At 56.4% G+C, this 11267-nt stretch overlaps 1 long non-coding RNA gene across 1 annotated transcript; it reads right to left on the bottom strand.

The window, feature by feature from the left end:
- Positions 1-3190: 3190 nt before the first annotated feature.
- LOC141727827 (uncharacterized) lies at positions 3191-3693 on the bottom strand. The gene is made up of 3 exons (XR_012578671.1): positions 3668-3693; positions 3494-3544; positions 3191-3296 (listed from the first exon to the last, which is right to left on the bottom strand). It is a non-coding gene; the product is annotated as an uncharacterized LOC141727827 (long non-coding RNA).
- Between the last annotated feature and the right edge of the window lie 7574 nt (positions 3694-11267).

Genomic DNA, 11267 nt, shown 5'->3' with positions numbered 1-11267 from the left:
TGGATGTTTTTCCAGACCCCTCCCCAGCCTTGTTGCCCTTCTCTGGACACACTCCAGCCCTTCCATGTCCTTCCTAAATTAGGGGGCCCAGAACTGGACACAGTACTCGAGGTGCTGCCCAAGCAGTGTCCCCACCTGCAATCTCTGGGCCTGCAGCAGAGTCTCACTCACTGGCCAAAGCAGAAAGCTCAGGCGCTGTGCTCACAACGGGCTCGTCTGATGCAAAGCTGTGAGAGCAATGTGAGGGCAGAGCCAGCCCAGCTGGGCCCAGGGCTGAGCCCAGCAGAGCCCTGGCAGAGCCCAGAGCAGCCTCAGCACCCGCAGAGCCCGGCTGCAAGGAGAGAAAGCAGAAACCGCCCGTCAGCTGAGGGCTCCTGTGCCCTTGTGCCAAGGCCTGCGGTGCCCAGGCCATGCTGGCTGTGCCCAGCGCTGCCCATCCCTGCTGCCTTTGGCACAGAGCAGGAGGGCAGGACATGTGCCCAGCCTGCAGCCAGCCACGGCACATCCAGCCCTCAGCAGCTGCCCAGAGCAGGATGCTCCTGTGCTCGCTGCCAGCTCCCAAAAGCTCTGATCCCACCCTGCCAAGCACACAGGGACCCACCTCACGCCAGCCACGGCTGGAAGAAAAGCTGCTCCCAAACCATGGCCTCAGCCTTCTCCAAGGGCACGGCCCATCCACGCCACAGCTGCTCCCAAGCACTTCCCCATCCACACTGGACCACCTCGAATGCTTCCTCTGGAATAACAAACAACACATTATTGACAAGAGTTTAGAGACAAAAAGGGAAAACAAGAAAAATAGTAAAAACTCTTATCTCTGTCAGGGCCTTGAGGAGGGCCCCACCTCTACATGCCACGGAAAAAGTCAGCCATGGCTGAGGGAATCCCACACTTTCTCTCTTGCCCCCTGCACTGTCCCCCAAAATCACGGTGACCCCAAAGCAAACAAGGGCAGTGGAGCAGCCCAAGCCCTTCCTTGCCTGCACAGCAAAGCAGCTGTGCACAGGTTCTGGAGCCCCACCTCTGCTCCCACCATGGGGTTTGTTTGTGTTGGGCTGGCTGCCCCAGCCCCAGCCCCAGCCCGGGGCACGGTGGGTGCTGGGGGCTGTTGGCAGAGCCAGGAACCCACTCCCATTTCGTACCCACCCCAGCCCATCCTCCCAGCCCTGCCAAAAGCAGCTGGGCAGCGACTGAAGAATGAGTTGCATCTGCCCCAGCAAAGGGGGAGCCTTTGCTTCCCAGCCAGGCTGGGCCATGCCCAAATCTGGCAGAATTTCCCCAGATGGGGACTCATCTGCAAATTCCCTGTGGAGTTTGGCTTTGAAGAAGGTGCCAGAATCAAAGTGCATCACCTTCAGCCTCCAGTGGCCAGGCTGAGGAAGAGCTTGTCATCCTTGATGTCACCCTCGCTGTCTCCAGCAGTAGCAGCAGCATAATCATCCCCACCCGGTACAGCTTCTCCAGGGGCTCCTTCTCCTTCCCTGCGGGCAGACCAGGTTCTCAGGGCTCTGCCCAGGGCCCCAGCTGTCAGGGAACCAGGACAAGCAAAACCAGCTGGGATGGCGGCCACCAGTGCTGGGCAGAGCAGCACAGCTCCAGCACAAGGGCTGCGTGTTCCCATCCCATGACCCCGGTGCAGTGACACTGGCAGCACAAAAAGGGTTGGGTTCCTTTGCTTCTCATTGCCAAGGCCTATGTGGAGCAGGAACTTAGCAGGGCCCTGGATCAAAGTGTGCCTGTGGCTCTCTCCCTTCTTCTATGGCAGAGGAATATCCTGCATCCAAGGAACACAGAACAGGTCTTCCAGTGTGGGTCTGTCCAAGGAGTTCACGGATAAACACCACCAGATCAGGTCTTTGCACTCGGGGGGGAGAAAGCAGAAACTGATGGTCAGCCAGAGAAGGCTCCTGTCTGCTTTACCCCACCGTTCCCATCCCCAGGCTATGCTGGATGCGCTCTGAGCTGGGCCTAAACTTTCCCACCAATTCCCTGTTTTGGAGGAGAGCAGGACATGTGTCACCTCCTCAGCAGCTGCCAGAGCGGGATGCCCACGAGCCCGCTGCTGGCTCCCAGCACTGGGATTCCCCCCGTGCCCAGAGAAGAGGATCCACCTTGAGAGAGCCTTTGTGGCAGCGGGAGCTGGCCCCAGCTGAGGTTCCGGCCCCTCCTGAAAGGGTGCTCCCCGCAGACCATCTGGTGCAGCAGGATGCCCAGGGACCAGATTGTTGCTGCCTGCCATGGTACCAGCCAAAGTCGTTCCATTCCGGGGGGCTGTAGGACAATGTTCCTATGGAATACAGATGGAGTTCATCAGGGGGATGCTGCTGCTCCCAGAGCCTGGCCCCAGCATCCCTGGGCCCGCGGGGGCTGCATCAGGGGCACACAGGGTGACCACTGCCCTCTCACCAGCATCTGGGACTTGTGCACAAAGTTAGGGTTGGAAAAGAAGCCTCTGGTGCTGGAAGAGGGCAGCCCTGGCTAGGCCCGACCATGACATGCAAAGGAAAAACTCACTCCATGCTGGGGAAAAAACATGCCCTTATCCTCCCTGCCTGCATTTCCCCAAAAGTATTATGAAGCCAAGGGAAACAGGGCGAGTGGAGCAGCCCAAGCCCTTCCTCTCATTTGCACACCAAACTGGCTGGGGCACAGGTTCTGCCCTCCCTCTCTGCTACCCCCACCCACGGGGGTTTTGGTCGGGCTGGCTGCCCCAGCCCAGCCCCAGTCCTGGGCAGAGTGGCTGGCAAAGGCTGCCAGCAGGGCTGGAAGTTGCCTGCCCACCCAGCCCTGCTCTAAAGCAACTCAGCTGAGGACTCAATGCCCTGACTGGCAGCAAAAGGGAGAATCCCCGCTGCCACAGCCAGCTTGGGCTGGGAGATGTTGGGCCATGAGATGTCAGCAGGGGGAGCACAGCCCTGGGTAGGCTCACCTGCAAAGTGAGTGTAGACTGTGTCCTGCAGGTAGGTGCCACAGCCAAAGTCAATTAGTTTGGCCTGCCCAGTGTCCAGGTCAACCAGGATGTTCTCTGGCTTGATGTCCCTGTGCAGGACCCCGCAGCTGGTGCAGTGCCGCACGGCCTCCAGCACCTGGCGGAACAGCTCCCGCGCCTCCTCCTCGGGCAGGAACCGCCGTGCCCCAATGAAACGCTGCAGGTCCTGACACTGCTCTGGCCGCTCCAGCACCATGACGATGCAGTTGGGGAGCTCGAGCCACTCCAGCAGCTGGACCACACCGGGGAAGCCAGTGGACACCTTGGCCAGCAGCACGATCTCCAGGGGTGCGCTGGTGCCGTCGGGCTGCGGGAGGAGCACGATGCCGTCACTGGGGCCGATGCCGTGCCAGGCCTGGGGAAGCCCTCAGCCAGCCCGGGATGCTCTGCGCCCTGCGCTGGCCCCACGCCCGCTCTCCCTCGGGGCGTCCTGGCGGCTCCCACCGTGCCGGGCCCCGGCTCATCCCTGGCCGGCAGCCCCGGCTGCTGGCCCCGCTCACTCACCAGCTCGCCCCAGTGCCGGACGCGGTTCCGTGGCACCCTTTTGATGGCCACCTGCAAGCCAAGGGCAGCAGCGGGGTGAGCTCGCCGCCCCCACTGCGTGCCCCATCCTCTGCCCTCCGTCCTCCTCCTCCTCCATCCCCTCCTCCTGCGCCCGCCGCCGGCCCCGCCGCTCACCGGGGCGCCGTCCGAGAGCCGCGTGGCCGCGAAGACTCTGCCGAAGCCGCCGCGTCCCAGTAGCGATCCCAGCCGGTACCGCTCCTGCAGGGCCTCCTGCGCCGTCCCTGCGGGCGGGACGCGGCTGTCAGCGCTCGGCCCGGGGCCAGCAACGGCCCCCGAGCGCCCCTCACCCGCCCCGGGCCGGCCATGCCCAGGCGTTGGCTCCCGGGAACGCGGCACGGGAGGCTCGGGGCCGGGGGCCCCGCTGCCGAGCGGCGGAGCTCGGGCCGGGGAAGCCGCAGCGGAGGCGGCGGGAGCGGCCGCGCCGCGTATGTGCTCCGCGGGCCCCGGGAGGAGCAGTGGCAAGGGCCGGGGTCGGGGCCGGGGCCGGGGCTGGGGCTGGGGTCGGGGCTGGGGCTGTGGCCGGTACCGGGGCCGGGGCCGGGGTCGGGGCCGGGGCCGGGGCCGGGACTGGACCCTGCGTCGGGTCTGGGGCCGGGCTCGGGCCAGGCGGAGGAAAAGGGCGGCGATGCCGCCCCCGCCCCAGGCACTGATGCCCGCCCAGCAGCGCCACCGCCAGTACAGCCAGAGCCGGGCGGAGGCGAGACCGCGGCGGGACGGCCGGGGCCGGGCACGGGGCAGCCCCGCCCGGGGCCGGAGGCGGGCCGGGGGCATGGCCCGGCCCTGCGGGGGACAGGGAGGCGGGGAGAGGAGAGGGACGCTGGGCAAAGGACTCCGAGAGAAGAGTGCCCGATAGCGGGAAAGGGAGAGAAAGAGCGAGAGAAAGAGAAAGAACGCTAGAACGATTTTTCTAGTCTATCCTCTTTTGCTGCTGCCGCCGCCGCTGCTGCCGCCGCTGCCGCCGCTGCCGCCGCTGCAACTGAAGCACCGGGGCCGTTCGTCCCCGTGTCCGTTCCCCGCTCGCCCCACGAGCCCCTCGTTCGAGCCCCGCGCGCCCCGGGGACAGCCCCTCCGTCTGCCTAAACACAGGAACTTTGCAGTGCTGAGCGCAGATGCAGAGCCCTGACTCCTGCACACTGGCACAGCGATCCCCTCACTCGCTGCTGGGCATTGTCCTTGCTGAGGGTCAAACACTGTAGGGCACCTTCCCTTGGGGGTAGGATTCCTACCTGACCCCAGCACTGCACTGACACCTCCAGTGTTGCTTTCCTGTAAAAACAGGAGAAGGAAAACTGTGTGTGGCTCATGGTATTTTAGAGTGTCTAAAATCACTAAGTCACCCATCTTAGAGGTGCAGTGGGTCTGGAATTACTGGGATGGAGAAGTAGTGCAACATGGAAAAGGGGAGCATAGAAATAAATAGAGGAAAGCATCTTGGATTGTTTCTTTCATTTTCATTTCACTTCTGGAAAGCTGTTTCAGTTTTCCAGGAATCTTCTCCTGTCTGCTCTTCCCAAGAATCTCTCATGGAGAATAAGGTCAATTTTCTGTCACAAGATTTGCCACCAGGAAATGATGCCACTGGTGCAATTTTCATTGTAACTGTTTGTGCTGGCTTAGGGCAAATTTGGGGAGGAAATCTCCAAAAGGGGTCCGTCTAGAAAGCAAGTTCAAGCGGCCCCTCCCCCTACTAGTTCAGGAAAAGACTTCCCTCAAGAAAAGTGAAAAAAACCCCAGTTTATTTAACAAGTAAAGTATTCACAAGCATGAAAAATGAATAATATGAAATCAAACCTCTGACAGTGCTGAAGAGATGGCAAATTCAGAAAGTCCTTTTTGTGGGTTGTAGTTGGCTCACTCGGTCTCTTCTAAGTCCCTCTGGTGCTGGAATGCAGCGTCCCAGACCTCGGTGGGCCACAGGGGTGAGCTGCTGCCGGTGTTTGTCTGGGTTTTCAGTCCAGAGCAGGTTTAAACAGTTCCAAGAAAAAGGAAAGTCACAGTCCAAGGAACTTCTCTTCCTAAGCGAGCTAAAACCAAATTGCTAGACCTGGGCTGTGAAGGCATCGGGAAATTTCCAAATCTGGGCACTGGCGGTCCCAGCAAACACCAGAGCTGGATGGTGCTGGAGCCAGAAACTGCAGATCTCCAAATTTTGGCTTTCTGTGCCAGCAAATCCCTGGACTTGGGCTGTGCCAGTACCAGGAAGTTTTCAGATCTGGGCGCTGGCGCTGCCAACAAACACCAGATCTGGGTGGTGTCATTGCCAGCCACAGAAATCTGCCAGATTTGGGCTCTGCTGGCACTGAGAAATTTCCAAATCTTGGTTCTGGTGCAGGAAACACAAGATGTGGGTGGTGCCAGACCCAGTAGCAGGAAGCTGCCACAGGTTTTGGATTTCTGTGCCAGCAAATTGCTGCACTTGGGCTGTGCCAGAATGGGGAAATTTCCAGATCTGGGCACTGGCAGTGCCAGCAAACAGCCCATTTCAGGCTGCAGGCTCCAGGAAGGACTGGGTCTGGATGCCTTCCTCTTTTCTTTCCTTCTTTCCTTCCATCTTTCTTGGGATCCTGCTGCCAACAAAGTCCAGATTGGGCAGTGCTGGCAAGGGGAAATTGCCAGGTTTTAGCTTTCTTTGCCAGCAAATTCTGGATATGGGTGGTGCCAGAAGAGGGAAATTGCCAGATGTGGGCACTGGCAGTGCCAGCGCATGCCAGATCTTGGTGTGGAATGTGCCGGCACTGGGAAATTGCCAGATGCTTATTTTCTGTGCCAGCAAATTGCTGGAATTATGCTGTGCAGGCATCTGAAAAATTCTGGATCTGGGTACTGGGGGTGTCAGCAAACATGAGATGGGGTTGCTGTAGGTACCAGGTATTTGCTTGATTTTGGCTTTCTTTGCCAGCAAATTGCTGGACTTGGGCTGTGACAGAATTTGGAAATATCAAGATCTGGGAACTGGCAGTGCCAGCAAACACCACAGTTCAGGAAGGACTGCATCTGGACCCGTTCCCTCCCTGCATCCCTCCCTCAACAAGGTGCCAGAGGGGCTGGACAGCAGCCAGGCAGAAAGGGACCTGCAGGGACTGAGGGACAGCAGGCTGGACATGAGCCAGCAGTGTGCCCATGTGGCCAAGAAGGCCAATGGCTCCTGGCCTGGCTCAGGAATGGTGTGGGCAGCAGGAGCAGGGCAGGGATTCTTCCTCTGTGCTCAGCACTGCTTGGGCAGAACCTCGAGTGCTGTGTCCAGTTCTGGGGCCCCCTAATTTAGGAAGGACATGGAAGGGCTGGAGTGTGTCCAGAGAAGGGCAACAAGGCTGGGGAGGGGTCTGGAACAACACAAGTCCTGTGAGGAGCGGCTGAAGGACCTGCAGTTGTTTATCCTGGAGGAGGCTCAGGGGAGACAAGGCGGTGTCAGGGCACAGGTTGGACTTGATGACCTCCATGGCCTCTTCCACCCTTGCTGATTCTGGGATTCTCTGAAACCACCCTTGGAGCAGTTGCAGGAGGAGCCCTGGGCCTCCTCTTCAGAAGCTCCAGCAGCCCAGGTCCCTCAGCTTCTCCTGCCAGCCCCAAAGCCCATCCTGTCAGTCCTGCAGAGCCTCTGCAGCTCCTCCTCACTGCCCAGAACAGGGAGCCCCAGAGCCAGACACAGCAGCCCAGATGTGCCCCCCTGGCCTGGGGTGCCTCTGGCAAGGGAGCAGCACCAGGCACTGCAGGAGCCTGCAGACAATTGATCTGAAGGCCAAAGCTCCTTAGCTCCTTCTGAAAGAGCAGGAACAGTTCCTCATTCCAGTGAGGTGGAATGCTGGGCACCACAGCTCCAGGCGAGGACTGGACACAAGGTTGCTCCCACTGAGTGCTGTGATGGGTTCTGCAGGAGCTCTGGGCTCTGTGCTTGCCAGGCACAATGAGGAGAGAAGGAGCCAAGTGCACTGATGGGGGAAATGGATTTGTAGAAAGTTTTTAGAGCCTAATAGAAGGCCCACACCGTATGAATCTGTATATAAATCTTGAGACAAGAAATGCTAACTTAAAAATGCCATGGAGTAGGACAGATATTGTTGAGAGAGAAATGGAGCTAGAAAAAAGTTTCAAAAGATGGCCTTGCAAATAAGACTTTGGAAAAATAGAGCTACGAAAGATGCATTTTAGTGGGACCCACAAGGGGTAGTTTTAAATAATTGGCTTTAAGGCATCTACAACATGGCATGGCAAAAATCTGATAGACCAAGAACTACTGTAATTAGGAAATAGTTGGCTTCTGATTGTGATGGTGTAAATTATGTGTATTTTCTCACCCTTCTCATGAGACTGAAAATGGAATATAAGTTTTTAAAACACCTCTCAGTGTCCCCATCTCTAGGTCAAGAAAAGAGTATTATCCAACACACTGACACACCTTTGCCTCGAGCATAACCCAGCCTGGACCAAACACACTGAAATGTTTCCCCTTTGGCCCATGTGTCGAAACATCAGGTCTGCTGTTTGACAGCTCAGGTTGGTTTGGTGTCAAGGAGTTTCCCTCAGAAATATTGGGTTTGTCTTCCTCTGTGCCTTCCCCTCAGCAGCCTTGGGGATGCTCCTGTGTGAAGCCATCTGTCTCACACAGTTTCAGACAACTTCAAACAGGATATTGTGCAATAAGTCGTCTCCTCTAAAGTGTTCCAACAACCCCTTTCCAGCAATAGGAAATTATTACTGATAGATGAAAGTGGAAAACCCCCCACAGTTTATTAACAAACAGAATCCCACCATGACACGCGTTACAAGAAGGCGCCGGGGTCTCTCTCGGAAGAACAGGAGCTGTCACGGAGCAGTTCCAGCAGCTGATGGAAGCTCGGGGACTCGTCCGGCATCGGCTTTCTCCCATGGCAGAGCTCCACGGAGCGGGCAGGGCAATGAAGCAGCTGGGCTGGAGCCCCTCACTGCCTTTTCTCCCCGGCGTGGCTCAGTGTCCTGGTTTAGGGCAAATTTGTTAAAGAATCTGCAAAGGAGGGCCCCTCCAGAAAGCAAAACCCACACGGCCCCTCCCCCCAACCGGTTCAGGAAAAAATTCCTTGGAGACAGGTGGAAAGAGCCTGTTTATTTCAGGAACAACACCCCCCAGCACACAAAATGAACAATAGCCGATGACACTGCTCTGAGAAAGATGACAAATTCAGAAAGTCTCTTTCGGGGGTGGTCGCTCTGTTCTCAGTCCCTCCGGTGCTGGGGCAGCTGCTGCAGCTGAACCTTCAGTGTTCCCGGGTCCCAGTCCGGAGCAGGTTCGAGATGGTCACAGAAACAGGAGAGGAGAAACAGTCCAGGAAGGAATGTGGACTGTTTAGCTAGAACTAGCTAATGAGCAGAGGCCAAAGCAGAGCAGAAGCGAGAGCAGAAAAGAGAGCAAGCAAAGCAGCAAGCTGAAAGCAAGAAGTGAAAAACAGCCCTATGCACTGTTTGTCTCTGTGTCCCTGATAAGAGAAACCCAAACAAAACTTCCACTCTTCAGAGTCGATCTTAAAGGCACAGAACAGATGAATGGGGATACAAGCATCATAACATCACCCCAGGACATTCCACCCCTTATCCCCATATCATCAACATACTACAACACATCATGCATTATTCATACAAAATTTCCATCTGTTTCCCCAAAATTACAAGCAATACCCATCATGCCTTCATCACATCCCCACACTGGACCACTGAATCCAGGCCCTGTATTACAGAGCTGCAGAGCCCCTTTTCACTTTAGTCACTTAAAGCTCCATCTATCACTTGCCCAGACCTTCAACTCTTACACATTTCCTTCTAACTCATGTCTGTATGGTTTAATGTACAGACAATAGCAGTAACATCCAATGAACAGTGATATTGCATATCATTCTTACCCCACAATCAGATCTCCTTGAGGTACACATCGTGTTGTTCCATCTCTTTGCATTATCCACCACGTGCAACCTGGTCCCTGAGAAAAGACAACCCCACGAATGGGTTTGTCTATACTCGAGGCAGAATTGATCCACACAGTCTTCCCTAACAAACCTCTGATATGTACCACTGGGACTTTGTCTCCTTCTATTACATTCAGGGACTCAGACTGGGCAGGACCTGCTCGGTTGGTGGAACCTCGGGTGTTAACTAACCAGGTGGCTTTTGCCAGATGCTGCTCCCAATTCTTGAAAGATTCACCACCCAAAGCTTTCAACTGGGTTTTTAGTAGTCCATTGTACCTCTCCACTTTTCCTGCAGCTGGAGCATGGTAGGGGATATGGTACACCCACTCAATGCCATGTTCCCTAGCCCAGGTGTTGATAAGGCTGTTCTTGAAATGAGTCCCACTGTCTGACTCAATCCTCTCAGGGGTGCCATGTCTCCACAGAACTTGCTTTTCAAGGCCCAGGATGGTGTTCCGGGCTGTAGCATGAGAAACAGTGTAGGTTTCCAGACATCCAGTGGTGGCTTCCACCATGGTCAGCACGTAGCGCTTGCCCTGGCGTGTCTGGGGCAGTGTGATGTAGTCAATCTGCCAGGCCTCCCCCTACTTGTACTTGGACCACCGCCCACCGTACCACAGAGGCTTCACTCGCTTGGCCTGCTGGATGGCAGCACACATCTCACAGTCATGGATAACCTGAGAAATACTGTCCATGGTTAGATCCACCCCTCGGTTTCGTGCCCACTTATAGGTGGCATCTCTGCCCTGGTGGCCTGAGGCGTCATGGGCCCATCGAGCTAGGAATAACTCTCCCTTATGTTCCCAATTTAGGTCTATTTTGGACACCCCTATCTTTGCAGCTTGGTCTACCTGCTCATTGTTTTGGTGTTCCTCATTGGCCCTGCTCTTGGGGACATGGGCATCTACATGGCGGACCTTCACAGGTAACCTCCCTACCCTGGTAGCAATGTCTTTCCACTCTTCAGCAGCCCAAATTGGTTTTCCTCTATGCTGCCAGTTTGCCTCTTTCTACCTCTCCAGCCATCCCCACAGAGCATTGGCTACTATCCATGAATCAGTGTAGAGGTAGAACTTTGGCCATTTCTCTCTCTCAGCAATGTCCAGGGCCAGTTGAACAGCTTTGAGTTCAGCAAGTTGGCTTGATCCACCTTCTCCTTCGGTAGCTTGTGCAGCCTATCGTGTGGGGCTCCATACGGCTGCTTTCCACTTCCGGTTCATCCCTACGATGCGACAGGAGCCGTCAGTGAAAAGAGCGTAGCGTGTTTCCTCTGGGGGCAGTTGGTTGTATGGAGGAGCCTCTTCAGCCCGTGTCACTGGTTTTTGTTCCTCTTCATTAGCAAGACCAAAGTTCTCACCTTCCGGCCAGTTTGTAATTATCTCCAGAAACCCAGGGCGATTCAGGTTTCCAATATTGGCATGCTGTGTAATAAGAGCAATCCATTTACTCCATGTAGTGTCAGTGGTGTGGTCGGTAGTGGGAACCTTTCCTTTAAACATCCACCCCAGCACTGGTAGTCAGGGTGCCAGGGGGAGTTGTGCTTCTGTACCAATCACCTCTGAGGCAGCCTGGACTCCAAGATTTCCTTCTCTGTGGGAGTGTAATTGGCTTCAGAGCCTCTTTAGCTTTGACGCCAAAATCCCAGTGGTCGGCCTCGAGTCTCCCCAGGCACCTTCTGCCAAAGGCTCCAGGACAAGCCATGGTTCCCGGCTGCAGAGTAGAGCACATTCTTCACCACTGGTCCTGTCCTGACTGGGCCAAAGGCAATCACATGAGCG

This window comes from Zonotrichia albicollis, unplaced genomic scaffold, assembly GCF_047830755.1.
Source record: "Zonotrichia albicollis isolate bZonAlb1 unplaced genomic scaffold, bZonAlb1.hap1 Scaffold_254, whole genome shotgun sequence".
Taxonomy (NCBI): Eukaryota; Metazoa; Chordata; class Aves; order Passeriformes; family Passerellidae; genus Zonotrichia; species Zonotrichia albicollis.
The sequence above is the reverse complement of the archived record's forward strand: the minus strand, read 5'-3'. Positions and strand labels throughout refer to the sequence as shown.